The following is a 16,167-nucleotide window of genomic DNA, read 5'->3' as shown; positions in this document are numbered from 1 at the left end:
CCAAACTATCACTCTTTTTAGGTTTTTCGATCGTTTGCTCTTTCCCAACTTTCCACGTTCTTCCTAAACTTCCAACTTACTTATCTATTTATATCAACCTAATTATATTACTATTTTTAATATAAAATTAAACCTCAGCTCTTACAAAATCTCCTTAATACACTATTTTATAAAATATTTCTACTTATCTCCGTAAATCACAAAATCTCTAACTTTATAATATATCTTATTCTTTAATTAAATAATAACTTTTTAAATAATTTTTAAATAATTTTTAAATAAAGTATATTATTTCTAATTTAAATCTATTTTCTCCGAACTCTAAAATATCTCTTTATTTTCTATTATGTATAATATCAATTAAATTGTCAATAATATTAATTAAATCCCTACCCCTCCTTAACAAGTTCCATTTAATTAAATAAAACACTCAAATGAATATTATAAATTCAATTAAAAGGAATAACTAAAAATTGGGATGTTATACCCTGCATGTGTTGTGCACCCTCTTGGTACTAGTACGAACGAGAAAGAATCAAGGGAATATGTTGATTCTCATAGGCCCAAAAGTGATGGATAATCAAGAAGTCCATGACCCAATACCTTACAAAACCCTATATGAGGTTGTTTATAAAAAGAGGTTGATGACATTCAGTCATTGCGTAATATTCGTGAGAAATTTTGGATAAATCGGTAGAATGGTGAGCAAAATCCAAGTCAAAATATGGAAGAAATGACAAAAATAACCAATAGGAAGAAAGTTGGAACTTAGTGAAAATTTGAAGAAACAGGATGAAAAGAAGTTATTTCGCCTCTGTTTTCCTCACGACCATGATGCTGACATCATGGACACGATGACATCGCATCGTGATTGCAATAGATGCTAACACAGTCGCGATGAAGAACTTTTTGACACTTGTCAGCTACTTTATATAGGGATATTGGCTACTTTTTTAAAAGTTATGAATCCCAGAGAGAAAGTAATGGCCAAAGTGTTTTTATGGATGATTTTGGAGAGCATTGGAGCCATTGGATAACATATTTTCTATTGACTTTGATGTATACTTCTTATCAACTCATTATAATTGTCAATTTCACTATTACTAACTAAGTTATTCTATATTAGGTCTTTTGAGATCGACCTTAGTATTCTTTTAGATCATGTGATTGTTTGAGATTATTTGAATGTTTTTATATTATAATAATTATTTAATTATTCTTGTGTTCATTACTTAATGTAGTCATTACAGAAGAAATATTTTTAGAAGGAAATGAATGGCTACTAGTGTGCTAGTTGTCTCATATTAATACCATATAATTGCTCTCTATTATGGTCTAGCCGTAAACATGGGATATTTCCAAAAATATTAATTTGTATAGCTTATTCTTATGAGAAGGGTTTATGAGCCTCTTTGTATAAATTTCCACATATCAGTGCATACAAGACAAATCAGAAAATTCTGGGTCACAAGTTCTATTATGGTACCAGAGTTCGACAGGTTTCACTCAAAATTTTGAGACAATGTATGATCATGAAGATATATCTGATCATGAAAAAAATTCTCCTAAAGAGAGGATCCACAAAATAGTGAAGAAAACTCCATCACCGTATGATTTGAATTCCAATGATAATCCAGGAAACTTGATAACTCAAGTGCGACTTTGAGGGAGAACTATGAAGAATGGATGCGTGCCATGAAAATATCGTTGCGTGCTCGCAGAAAATGGGTTTTTATAGAAGGCGCCATCGAAACACCAAAGGAAAACTCTGATAATTGAAGATTGGTGGACTCTTCAATCTATGTTGGTGTCATGGATTCCAAATACCATTGAAGCGGATATTCGTTCCACTATGTCTTATGCTGAAAATGAAAGAGATTTGTGGATGGATATCAAAGAAAGATTCTCTACGGTGAATGGTCCCAGAATTCAACAGCTAAAATCCGATCTAGCAAGGTGCAAACAAGACAACATGTCAGTTGCGACATACTACGGAAAGTTAAAACTGTTGTGGGATAAGTTGGCCAATTACGATCAAATCCCGATATGCAGTTATGGTGGATGCAAGTGTGATATATCATCAAAAATAGAAAAGAGAAGAGAGAAAGGAAGAGTTCATCAATTCCTTATGGGATTAGATGATGCAATTTATTGGGACTGTTCGATCCAATCTTCTTGCAACAAATCCGCTGCCCAATCTCAATAGGGTATAGTCAACAATGATTCAAGAAGAAAGGGTGAGAATGATGACTAGAACCGCATAAGAAAGAAGAGAAGTGATGAGCTTAGTTGTTCAAACAAACGGACGTGCAGTCAAAGGAAGAGGGGATGGAAAAGACAAGTTTATGGCTTGTACATATTGTCATCTAGCCGGATATGACGCATGAAGCTGTTTTCAACTTGCTGGTTATCCCGATTGGTGGGGAGACAAACTGAAAAATGAAGGGAAAAGTGATGGACGAGGCAATTCACTACAGCGAGCAGGAACTGGACGAGGAAGATGAGGAATTGTGCGTGCAACTATGAATGTTGTACACACACGTGGAACAAGTGCAAAAACCGGGGTTTCACACAGAGATGGTTTTAGCTTGACCAGAATTAGTGTCGAACAATTGCAATCGTTGGTAGGATTTCTAAATGTTCATAAAGCAAAATACAATGACAAGATGACAGGTGACTGTGATATGAATACATGGATAATTGACACAGGTTGTTCTAACCACGTGACTGGAAACTTGAATCATATGCGAGAACTGAGATATATTCAAAATTGTTTGGTTGGCCTACCTAATGGAGAACATGATTCATCAATCAAAGAAGGAAGTATAGTGTTGGAAGGAGGGTTAAAACTTGATAATGTTCTCTTTGTGCCAAAATTGAAATGCAACTTGATATCTGTTTGACAAATGATGGATGCATTAAAATATGTCATTCAATTCACTGATAAGTTATGTGTTGTGCATGACCGTACTTCGAGGACGCTGATTGGAGCGGGTGAACGAAGATATGGGATTTATTTCTTCAAAGGAGTTCAAAGAGAGAGAGCTTACAAGACTGATGGATTCCACCCAATGGACCTTTGGCACAAACGGTTGGGACATCCTTCCTTAAAAATTTCAAAGTTAATTCCTCAAGTTAGTAGACACAGAGATAACAATGTAGTGAATAAAGCATGTGAAGTTTGTTTTAGAGCCAAACAAACCAGAGAGAAGTTTCCTTTGAGTTAAAATAAAGCTAGTAGTGCATTTGAATTAATTCATTGTGATTTATGGGGAGCATATCGTACTCCTTTTACCTGTGGTGCTTTTTATTTTTTAATAATAGTCGATGATTATTCACATGTTGTATGGGTATATTTGTTGACTGATAAACGAGAAATCTCGACAATGCTTCACAATTTTTTAGCTTTAGTTAAGGGGCAATTCAATAAACAAGTAAAAATATTTAGAAGTGATAATGGGATGGAATTCACATGCATGAGAAAGTATTTTCTTGACCACGGTATAATTTTTCAAACATCTTGTACCAGAACACCCCAACAAAATGGGAGAGCAGAACAAAAATATAGACATATTTTGAATGTGGTACAAGCACTGTGGTTTCAAGGTAATCTCCCTATTAAGTTTTGGGGAGAATGCATTCTAACCGCGGGATATCTAATTAACTGAACTCCTTCCACTATTATGAACAGAAAAACCCCTTATGAAATGCTTCATGGATAGCAACCTGAATATGAACATTTGAGAATAATAGGCTCCCTATGTTATGCTCATAATCAAAGAAGAAATGGTGATAAATTTACAAGTAGAAGTAAGAAGTGTGTGCTTATTGGATATCCATATGGAAAGAAAGGATGGAAGCTGTTTGATTTAGAAACAGAAAAAAAATTGTATCCCGAGATGTTGAATTCATTAAAACTGAATTTCCTTTTGTTGTAGTTCCTACTTCAAGAAAAGATGATCTTCCTAATAATTGGAATTTTGCAGAATTTGTTCATGATGCAATTGATTATGTAGATGAAACAGATCACACACTTAGAATCCAAAGAAGTAATGATATGGGAGTGGAAAATATAAGGAGTGAGTTGGATGTGGGGATTGAGGCATGTACTTCACAGTATACAAACATAGATGAAACAATGCTCTCATCCACTACATCCACCATGTCAACAAATGAGAAGGTTGATGACCAAGATGCAAATCCACAAAACATGGACAAGGAAGATACAACAGATCCATCTATGTCAATAACCGAGCCAATGTTAGATAGAGGACACAAAATCAAACAACCCTTTACTCGCTTATAACACTATGTGGAAAATACTGCTAGAAGGTTGAGCCCATCCAATTGTTCACTCTCTCCAAAAGCAACCTCGGGTGCACCCTATCCCAAAACTAATTATGCGAATTATGACTGTTTTTCCATTGCACATCGTGCTTTTCTTTCATATATTTCATAAGAAAATGAGCCTATCAATTACACTGAGGCGATGAAAGATAGTTGGTGGAGAGAGGCTATGCAAAGTGAAATACATGCCCTTGAAACCAATGGAACTTGGATAGTAACAAAACTGCCACCCGGGAAGAAAGCACTCGGCTGCAAATGGGTGCACAAAATAAAGCATAAATCATATGGAAGTGTAGAACGGTTCAAAGCACGACTAGTAATCATTGGAAACCATCAAAAGGAAGGGATTGATTACACAAAGACGTTTCTGCCAGTGGTAAAAATGGTTACGATTCATACAGTGTTAGCCGTAGCAGCCTCACGAGATTGGGAATTACATCAAATGGATGTGCATAATGCATTTTTACACAAAGATCTTAAAGAAGTTGTGTACATGAAGCCTCCCCCCGGATTTCTTACACAAAGGTCCAACACACTATGTAAACTTAATAAGTCCCTATACGGACTTAAGCAAGCGCCTCATTGTTGGTTTGCAAAGTTATCAGTTGCTCTGAAACACTATGGTTTTATGCAATCTCGCTCTGATTATTAACTTTTTTTCTTGCAAAAACCTGGGGCACACATTGTAGAGTTGGTGTATGTTGATGATATCATTATTACAAGTGATAATCATGATGATATCACTGATTTTAAAGCCTACTTACATGATTGTTTTTATATGAAAGACTTGGGGATTCTTAAATATTTTTTAGGCGTTGAAGTGGCGCGATCCTCAGCTGGTATATTTCTTTGTCAATGCAAAATATACTCTAGATATTATAGCCAAAATTGGGCTTATAGGAGCTAAGCCATCAAATATGCCAATTGAACAGAATCATCAGTTGGCACTCACTACAAGTGTGTCATTTCTTCATCTATAATAGTATAGGCGATTAGTAGGACGCCTTATTTACTTGTGCTTTACCAGACCTGAGCTTTCATATGGTGTGCATGTTCTCTCCCAATTTATGCAGGAACCTAAAGTAGATCATTGGGAGGGTGCTCTCAGAGTAGTTTGATACTTGGAAGGGGACCCAGGACAAACTATTTTATTACGAAGGGACTGTGATTTGCAACTGTCTGGTTGGTGTGATTCCGATTGGGTCGGTTGTCCTTTAACTCGTAGATCTCTTACTGGATGGTTTGTTTTCTTTGGTTCTTCTCCAATTTCTTGGAAGACTAAAAAATTGCAAATTGTATCTCATTCCTCTATTGAGGCTGAGTATCGTTTAATGGTAGCTATAACAGGAGAACTGAAATGGTTAAAAGGTCTTCTTTTAACTCTTGGTATTTCACATCCTCAACCTATGAAAATTCACTATGACAGTCAAGTGGCGCTTCATATCGTCAAGAACCTGGTCTTTCATGAGCGAACTAAATACATTGAAGTGGACTTCCATTACATTCGTGACGAATATCTTACTGGGAATATTTCACCAGCTTATGTTCCTACACAAATACAACTAGCATATGTCTTTACTAAGGCTATTTGGACCACTCAATTCACTTCCGTGTTAAGCAAGTTGGGCATATGTAATTTACATGCTCCAACTTGAGGGGGGGGGGGGGGTAATGTAATCATTACAGAAGAAATATTTTTAGAAGGAAATAAATGGCTATTAGTGTGCTAGTTGTCTCATATTAATACCATGTAATTTCTCTCTATCATGGTCAAGCTATAAACATAAGATATTTCCAAAAATATCAATTTGTATAGCTTATTCTTAGGAGAGGGGTTTATGAGCCTCTTTGTATAAATTTCCACATATCAATGCATACAAGACAAATCAGAAAATTCTAGGTCACATGTTCTATTATTGCTTTTTGTAGGTTGACGAGCATGCAAATTGATCTTAGATGAGTAAGGATTATTGACTGTAAGTCTACCGATCTGAACTAGGAATTCAACTTAGTAATTAACTATGAAATTATAAGTTATGGTTTTTGAATTAAAGAAATTAGAACGCTTGATTTAACTCTAAATTGGCCTAAGGAATTAAGGGATTATTGTGTAAATTAGTGAGTTGTACACCAATGAATTAGGTACAATGGTCTTATTAGTTTACTATGATATTATAACATAATTATTATTCATTTGATACACAGTCATCAACATGTATAATTAGAGGACTCAATAAAAAGATCTAACCGCTTTTTCGTATCAAACTTTACTCCAAAATTTTGTTGTGAAAAAATCATGGGGTTTCAAGTTTAAGAGACAAACAATTCGATGGACAAGCTATCATAGACCCTTGGAAGTATATAGATAGATTTTATAAACTTTTTCGATATGCAACCCAAATGATGTGACCGGAGATCAGGTGAAACTATGATTATCTGGTTTCTTTTTAAGAGGCAAAGCAAAAGACTGGTTACAATGTTTTACGAACGATACCATTCAGACTTGGAAGGAGTTGGAAGATAGGTTTCTAGAAAGGTTTTTCACATACCTCATTTTATAAAAAGAAGAGTAGAAATCTAAAATTTTGATCAAGGTGATTATGAGTTAATGTCTAATGCATGGGAGAGATTTAAGTTGTTACTCTGAAGATGTCTGAATCACAATATGGGCATTATGAAGTAGATGCAAATTTTACCAAAGGTCTCACAACTCAAACAAGAATGTTTTTGGGTGCCTCAACTGGAGTTAACATAATGACTAAGAATGAAGACGAGGTAAAATACTTAATCGAAAGAATGTGCCAGAATAAGTACCGCTCAATGAGTGATTGAACGGTCAAACCAAAGAATATCCTTACATTAGATTCAAATACATCAGTTATAGTATAACTTGAGGTTATTTCAAAATATTTAGCTGCAACTGCCATTGTTCAGGCCAATGTTAGTCAGGTTTAGACACTACTATGTGATTTTTGTGGGCAGGGGCATGCTAATGGCAATTGTGTTTTATAACAATACACAAAACAGGTATATTATGCTAGAAATTTTCAAAGAGGCCAACCACAGACTGGTGGGATGTTATTTTGTTTTTATTTTTATCATTTCCCTTATTTTCCTTTTATCCAAGAAAGAGTAATAACTATCTCTACAAACACTCTTCCTTTTTTTGTACCTCTCCATGCTTTGAACTAATGAGTCAGTTTTCTACTATTGTTTCTTTCAATTATAGTTTGCTACCTTACTAGTGCCAATATGAAAAAGAAAAGAAAAAGTCACCAGAAAAAGAATGCACAAAAGTGATCAATATTGAAGTTCCCTTGCACGTTGACATTTGATGAAGAAAAGGGAAATCGCCTACTTGTACTCAATCTCCAGATACCTCAGCCAGTAATTCTTGAGCCAAATATTTCCATTGTTCAATTTTCATTCTTACGAGAGCATCCATATTGTAATACCCTCAAATTTACCCTACCTCCATATCACCCTCCATAACCCTAATTCATAAGCATACATCTTTCACATGTCATCTCGTATGCATCTACACCAACAATGATCCACAAGAACAAGCTCAAGGCGCGAGGTTCATCAATGCAGCCTCAAGACTCTCTGATCATGTTGAGGTGTTCCCAAACCACCTTGACCCTAATCTTCATCTTGAAGCATCCAAGAACCTTGGAGGATCATGCAAGACATCTCACTTACTCTCTAATCCCCTAATTGGATGGTGATTCCCCATTGAGGGCATGAGAAGATTTATCTGGTCACCCAAGGACCTCAACCCTAGTTTTTGATCCTCAAGGGCTTGTACAAGTTCCCATTCATTTTATGCCTTGGCCATACTTTTGAGGACCCCTAATATCCAAACTTTTCTCATGCCATAACCCCTTTAATCAGCTTAATACACCCATTTCACCTCAAAACCCTAATTTGAATGGCCATTAGTTCTTAATGAAACTTGTGGTCCAAGAAACCCTAATTTATGCAATGCCTTACCTAATTTGATCATCCACCATCCAACACTTCATTCACCTTCAATTCAAATCATTTTCAACCATAATTAATCAACCAAACATCCATTTCATCCATGGTACAAGTCCTTGGTTTGATCATGAACTTTGAACTTTTAATGTATTGATTTCACCCATGGACTTGACCTAAAATCACACCACAAAATCAATACATTGAACTTTCAATGTATTGATTTCACTCATGATATGATCATATAAGCTTCAAATATCCATCATTGTATCTTAAAAATCAAGGAATCACAAATTGACATTTCTAGGTCATGTTGGTTGGTCACATTTTGGCAAGTTTGGCCTACCATTTGGTCCAAACCCCATAACTTTTTCACCTTTCAAGATTTTCAAGATCTTCTTTGAGCCAAATGTCCTAATTGAATCCCTCTTCAGCTCTGTTTCAAGGTGTAAGACCTAATTCATTGAGGAGGGACCTCAATTTTTGCATTGGCTAAGTTGGTCCAAATGTCTAACAAGCCCTATAATCATGCCTAATACCCCCACTTTACCATATATCTATTTCCAAACCAAAACTCCTTTTGACCTCGTTCTTTTTATGTTTGATCAAGGACATGGCAAAGAGTATTTGGCATAAGTATCATGCAAAATGCACAAGCCAATTTCATTTGGCCTAAGTTCAAAGTTTGGATTTTATCATGATGCACCAAACCAGTCAGAATTTTCATTTTGATGCACCAAGTCATTTAACCATATTGATATGATTCCTTTTTAACCCTAACACATTGCATAACATTATGTGACATGTTTGGAAGTCAACTTGGGTGCAAAGAGGTCACAAAGGAGGAAACCCAAGCCATGTGCAAAAATCAGTTTTTTCCCAAAATGGAAAAAAGCAAATGTGATTACAGCTATGTTTGAACCACCCTTGTCCCTCCATTTCCATGCTAGAGTACAGACAAACCAAATGGGAAGGAAAACCAAGTCATAACCTCAACAATGCTTTCTCCACAAGCTCCCATTTTGTCTTCTTCGAGTTTTACATTATTCTTATCAAATCCCTCTTTTTCTCTCACATAACAATTCCATCACCTTCCTTATAAATAGGGGAAGGTATTCCATCAGAAATCTTATCTTCAAAAGACAAAATCACCCTATTTTAAAACTGAGCTTTTCACCATCAAAATAGAGTTTCACTTTTCAAATTCTAAGTCATTTCACTTCAAACCAAGCACCCAAAATCCATCTCTCAACCTCATTGAAGCTTTCTGAAACACTAACTCACCTTACAAACACCTCCTCTGAGCTATCCATAATCATCGGAGTTCCATTCTGAAACTGATTCTGACTAGGTAGTTCCACTCATCTCCTCCACTAAAACAAGTTACCCTCTTGCTCAAAATCATTCACTGATGCTTAACCCTGTGGTTTGGATCTTGATTATCCATCATCAACCATTACATTTTATTTTTAGGTCAAATCAAATTTCTGAACTCTTGAGGAATTCTCCACACTTAGAGTTAAAATCAATGGCTCATGAGTGTAGGGATGGGAATGATAAAGTGTAGGGAGGTTGAATCCATGGGTGATTCCCTCTAAAAACATAAGTTTTGGAGTTTTAATTTTGGATGGTTGAAGACGATCCTCTTCGTGCGTTTGAATTTGAAAATATTGGTTGTCTCACTCTGATTGGCTTACTCATGCGCGTGTTCATTTAGTGTAGCTCTTTTAATATTTTCTTTTGTTGATGCGATGACTAACACCAGGAGCGCTTGACTTAGTTCGTAAGGGGGTTGACCCATGACCCCAAGGTCAGAGGTTGACCCATGACCCCAAGGTCAGGGGTTCAACCCCCAGCGTGCTCACGTGCACTTTATTTCTTTTTCTTTCCCTTTTAACATTTTTCCATTTTATTATTTTTCAACTATTTTTTTCCCATTTCATTTTTTTACCACCCATTTTAATTCTAATTAAAATATTTTCAACACAAACCCTCACTATTTTTCTCCCTTTTATTTTATTACACCTTCGATTTATTTATTTTGGGAATTTTTGGTTGACTTTTCATGTCTTTAACCATGATGGCTAATGAAGTCTATTAAGTTATGACCATGGTTGATTAGGGTTGATAAAACCTTCAATCTTTCAAATCTATCAATAAATGATCAATGGATCGTTCATGATACTTTGAGGTATTGATAGGTTGCCTCTATTTCAACCTGTCGCGGCTGGAAAAATGACAGAGTCGCCACCATCCTTTATTTATTCCTAAGGAATAGGGAAATAATGATAAAACCTAATTACTAAGGGTGAGAGACTAGGTTCGGGAGTCAGTTAAGTAAGGGGAAGGTGTTAGGCACCCCTTACCTCCATTGTACTCAATGGGATCCTCCTTCGATTATAGGATTAATGTGTGTTTCTAGGGTGTTTTCTTGATATTGATTAATTGTTTAATTATTTGTTATATTTATATATAAAAATGTTTTATTATTTTCCTAAGTGAATCCCTAAAAATTTTTTTTTGATTATTATACTCGGTAGAGTCTTACAACTCTATGCCTACGTACCCTCAAATTTATTGAAGGATCAGAGCCCCGTAGTTCGTCTTAAAAAAATGTTGGTAGATTTGTTGTTTTTATCCCTTGAAAATTCTCACGCATCAGGGGCGGAAAAATAATTGATTTGGAGAAAATTCCTCAATATAATAGGGTAGAGGTCTTACAATTTGAAGTGTGTTGAATTTGATTTTATCCCTTTATTACTTGTAAAAAAAGATATTTAATTTATTTAAGAAAAATAAATTAGCGATCATAATTATGTATTAGACATAATTCTTTATCCTGATTTTATCCCCAATGTAACTTTGGAAAACCTTAGAGTTTTATCCCATATTTTATCCCAGGTCCTTGTCCCATTTGATTTTAAAATATAATTTAATTTAATTAAGAAAATTAAATAAAATGTAATAAGATATATCCCATATCCCAAATTTATTCATGATTTACATCCCTTAAAACTTTAGAAATTATCCCTAAATTTTATCCCATAATTATGACTGATTTTTTATCCCAAATTTCTATCCCATAATTATCCCAAGTTTTTTATCCCAAATTTCTATCTCCTAATTGTCTCACATTTGGTATTCCAAATTTCTATCCCAAAATTATCCCACATTTTGTATTCCAAATTTCTATCCCAAAATTATCCCACATTTTTTATTCCAAATTTCTATCCCAAAATTATCCCACATTTTTTTATTCCATATTTCATTGGACATAATTCTTTATCCTGATTTTATCCCCGATTTAACCCTTGAAACAAAAGAATTTTATCCCACATTGTATCCCACATTCTTATCCCATTAAATTTATAAATATAATTTAATTTAATTAATAAAAATAAATTAAGTTAGATGTAATAAGATGTATCCCCTATCCCGATTTTATCCCTAATTTATATCCCTTAAAACCATAAAAATTATCCCTATTTTTGATCCCAGGTTTCTTGATTTAATTAATCCCAATATAGATAATATAAATTCCTAATTAATTAAATATGACTATTATAGCTAATTAAACAAATTAAATCATAAAAATAGATTTTTATTAATAAATAAATTAAAATTAGAAAACCTTAATTATTAATGTATTTTTTTTTTGGTAAAATACTCTAAAGCATAAAATCTAATGAAAATTAACTTAATTAACCCACACTTAAAATTAAGATTTTTATATTTCCATTCCCTTGTTTTTATTTATTTATAACCTTATTTTTTGTATTTTTTTATATTTTCTTCAAATTAATTTAAATAAGAAGGGTTATGATTTATTTTTGTCAAAATGAGAAAAAAATCTAATTAAACTATCAGAGCTAACTAGATAAATTTTGTTTTAATTTAATTATAGAGGGATAACTTTTGTAATTAGGATTAACGGAGGCTTAACTAAGTTCATTAGCAGCTAACCATAATCAAACCACCAAATAACTAAATTAAAAATTCAAATAAATAATAAAAATAAAAACCATACAAAAAAGGGTATTTAACTTACGAGAGAAACTACTATTGGCCAAAGAAAAAACAATAAGTGAGTTTAATGGCTAATTGGATATCATTATTATTATAAAAATAAAAATGAAAATGAAAAGAGAGAAGGTTAAACTTAATGATCCTAGAAAAGTCACGTAGATTACTTTATTAATTTAAGTTTAAACAAGTTTTTAATAATAATTAAGGGCTAATAATAATGATAATTATTGTAACCTATCAAAACTAATTACCAAATAAAATAGTAGTAACAGGAAAGTCGTGATAAATCTAAAGGTCAACTAAATCAAATTCCTCTTTGTATAGTAGAATGTCTATTAATTTCACGGAAAAAAAACATGCATACAAACAGCAAAACAAAGGAAAGTGAAAAATACCGACAAGCAATCCGGAACAAAACGATCAACAGCGTGCGATCTGATTACAGCGACCAGATAAACAAAATCAGACAGAATTTTCGGCGAGTGCATGCAATTTTGTGAGGCGCGAGGTTGGAAGAAAAACGCGGCGGTCAAAGTTGCGGATCATGCGATGATCGCTTTTTGAGTCGAACATGTGCGTTGTTTGCTTGTGATGACGATCAGAGGTGGCTGAACAGCGTCGGAAAAGGGTGTTGACGCGATCGAAGATGGATGGTGTGGTGGTAAAAAAATAATCTTCATAATTATTATTATTTACTAATATGTTTTAATAAGACAAATTGTCCCAGTTATCACTGGTAATATCCCTCGAGCATAAATCCCTAAATTACGTTACAATTAACATCCCTGAATTAAAACAAATCCCTAAGAGGGACTAAAAGTCAAAATGGTCCCTCTTTGACTTTTTAGGTCATTGGGATTGACCAAATGCCTTATAAAGGGTCCTGAGCATGTCAATGACCCAAATTCTAAGTAACTAACAAGAAAGAAATAGTGGTCAAAATTTGGGGTACGACACAACCAAACTTGGTTCAATTTATACATAGATAAATCCATGTTTGGGTATACTAACTTGTTGTGGTTCCATTTAACTTGTTTAGTTCCCCTTGATTACTAACCCTCTAACCATTATGCTTCCTTGTTTACCTTGTATATAAATCATTGTATAATTGTCTAACTTAATCATTAATCAACCATTAACTTGGGATTGTATAAGTTTCATTGTTACAAATCTATTATTAGATGATCTTTGATCATCTTCAATATTTTGTATCAGTGACAAGTTATCCATTGATGCGCCATATTTTGAATCTTTTGACCTATGGATAGGTCTCATACCCCAATTTTGTCAGGGTATTTTAAATTTTCATAAATTCAATTTAATTTTCAGTTTACATCATATGCATAACATGACATGCATCTCATCATAAATAATACCTAAAAATATCAGTCAGGATAAATTTATTGAGAATACAGACAAATCGGTTAAATCATTTCTCAAGAATATGCAAAATCAGCGGGTAAAAAGTTTCAAGATTAAAATTGCAGATGCCAGTATTATTAACATACGGTTCACGTAGTTTAACCTGGTGTGCCCGTTATATTTTTCAGCGGCTGTTTCGGTTGCGTTTTGACCCGCCTGAGCCCTTTTAACCGGTGAAAATTTATTTCAAAATTTAAAGAAACGCTGTATTTTTTCAATAAGTATATTTTATGCTTATCATTTTAGTGCATCCGATTTAATTTTTTGAGCAAATTTTCGCCCGACTTTTATTCATTTTTAGTCGTTTTAATTTTGTTCTTTCGTCAAAATAGTCATATTAAATAAATAGAATTTCCCATGTTATCATTTTAATTTTATCATGATTATTTTAAAATTTATGAATTTTATTTGATTCAATTGATTGAAGTTGATTAAGTCATCTAAAAACAACATTATAGATATTTTAATTTATTTAAATAGTGTGTGCTTCTTAGTGTGTTTCTTTGATTCGATCTAGACCATCAATTCGAATTAATCAACTGTCCATGTTAAGCAATCCACACTTATCCCATTTATCCAATCAAAAATTAGGATTTAATTAATACTATTATTTAAGAAAATCTGAAAATAAATAAAATTTAAAAAAACTCTCTCTTACTCTCTCTGTTGACCGGACAAAAAAGCCAATCAACATCACCTCTCTTGACTCTCACTCATTAAAAAGTGGACACACACTATTCATGCACACACACTCACCTCACTATACAGTACTCTCTCCCTCTCCTGACGCGTGAAAAAGGAAAAGACAAAAAAGAAAAATCTCTTCCATCTATCCATTCAAAAAACTCTCTCTCTCAAAAAGTAAAAAGAGAAAACAAAAGAAAAATAAAGGGAAAATGCAGAAGTTTTCCATTTCCTTCCTCAAAGAAGCTCTTCACCGTCGTACTCTACCACCGTCACCGCTCCTGGCTCACAACCGCCAACGCCGAACATCAACTGCCGCCGTGCTAATCGTCCATCCAAACCCCATCCTACTTCGACGCCGGACGAACACCGCCGACAAGCCACAATCGCCTTTCTTCTTCTCCAAAAATGATCTCCGACGAAAGCCACACGATCCACCGCGCGCAACACTCCTCTCCACGGGACCGCCGTCCAAACGCCAACCTCCGACGACACCCTTCGCTCGACGGCGAACCACCCATTCTGCCGACGGTCTCGTGCGGTAAATATCCTCTTAAAAATGTTTTGCTGAATATCCTCTTAAAATTATTTTGCTGTTATTCATATACCATGACTTTGGCTTTATGTATATTTGTTGTTTCTTTTACTTATAATAGTTTGATCAACTGAGTTTTGTTTGGTGAAGACCATTTTTGGGGCATGTTGAAATCGAATTAGAGCCGTGAACACTCGACTAAGATGCTGCCATTTTCTTGGGTTTAGTCTTTGTCACTGGTGCTTATTGTTTATTTTTTTTGAAATTTCGTGGTATGATTTAATTGTGCATCTTCCATTTTTGCAATTTATCTGGGTGTTTGTATCTAAGTACTGTTTCTAATTTTCGGCAGTGTAAATAGTTGGATGGAAGGCGTTATGTTTACCTACCGTAATGAACTCATGGCATTGAGACCGTGAATTTTTTATTAGTAAATATCTGTCATGCTTTTTGTTTGCTACCAATTATAACTTTTGCAAGTTTGAAAAGTCAATATATTCATAAGTGTTATCATATTCATTAATGAAATCCATTTGCTTTCTTTATCATTTAGAATTAGTACTTGAATGAGGTAACCTACCATATGTTTGCATTACTGTTTTATTATTATTTTTATAGGTATTATGACTCCTCTAAACTTGGTTGTGTACATGTTATGGGCCTTGGGCCAATATGATTTGAATTTACGGTAGCATGTTATTTCCATTATTTTGAAATTGTTTTATTTGGATGAAATATTAAAATAATTCATTGTTAAATTTTTGGGATCATTTTTGTAAAATTTAAAATTTTAGACCAAATTTAAAATATGAAAAATAGGGACCAATTTGCAATTTTTGAAAAATTGAAGAGACAAATTTGTAACATTTGAAAAAATTTAGGGACTTATTTGCAATTTTTTAAAGTTTTGAGAGTGAATTTAAAATTTTAATAAAATATAAGGATCATCTCTCAAAATTTGAAAAATTAATAATAAATTATATAACATTTGCATTATATGGAGTTAGAGAGCAGTTTTAAATTATTTATTTATTAGTGTCATTTGAAATTCCTTAAATTTAACTTGAATAAAATACTTTATAAATTTGTATCATTTTAATAATTCTCCATATTTGTATCCCAATAATGGATCTTGATCAAGTCATTTTAAATTCGCTCAAAAGATTACTTTTTCT

General features: G+C 33.7%; 1 long non-coding RNA gene across 1 annotated transcript; it reads left to right on the top strand.

Annotated features, from left to right (window-relative positions):
• The first annotated feature begins 14,440 nt into the window (after nt 1-14,440).
• LOC127091650 (uncharacterized) lies at nt 14,441-15,511 on the top strand. Its single transcript, XR_007791957.1, has 2 exons — nt 14,441-14,998; nt 15,143-15,511. It is a non-coding gene; the product is annotated as an uncharacterized LOC127091650 (long non-coding RNA).
• The last annotated feature ends 656 nt before the right edge of the window (nt 15,512-16,167 follow it).

Source organism: Lathyrus oleraceus, chromosome 6 (genome assembly GCF_024323335.1).
Source record: "Lathyrus oleraceus cultivar Zhongwan6 chromosome 6, CAAS_Psat_ZW6_1.0, whole genome shotgun sequence".
NCBI lineage: Eukaryota > Viridiplantae > Streptophyta > Magnoliopsida > Fabales > Fabaceae > Lathyrus > Lathyrus oleraceus.
The sequence above is the reverse complement of the archived record's forward strand: the minus strand, read 5'-3'. Positions and strand labels throughout refer to the sequence as shown.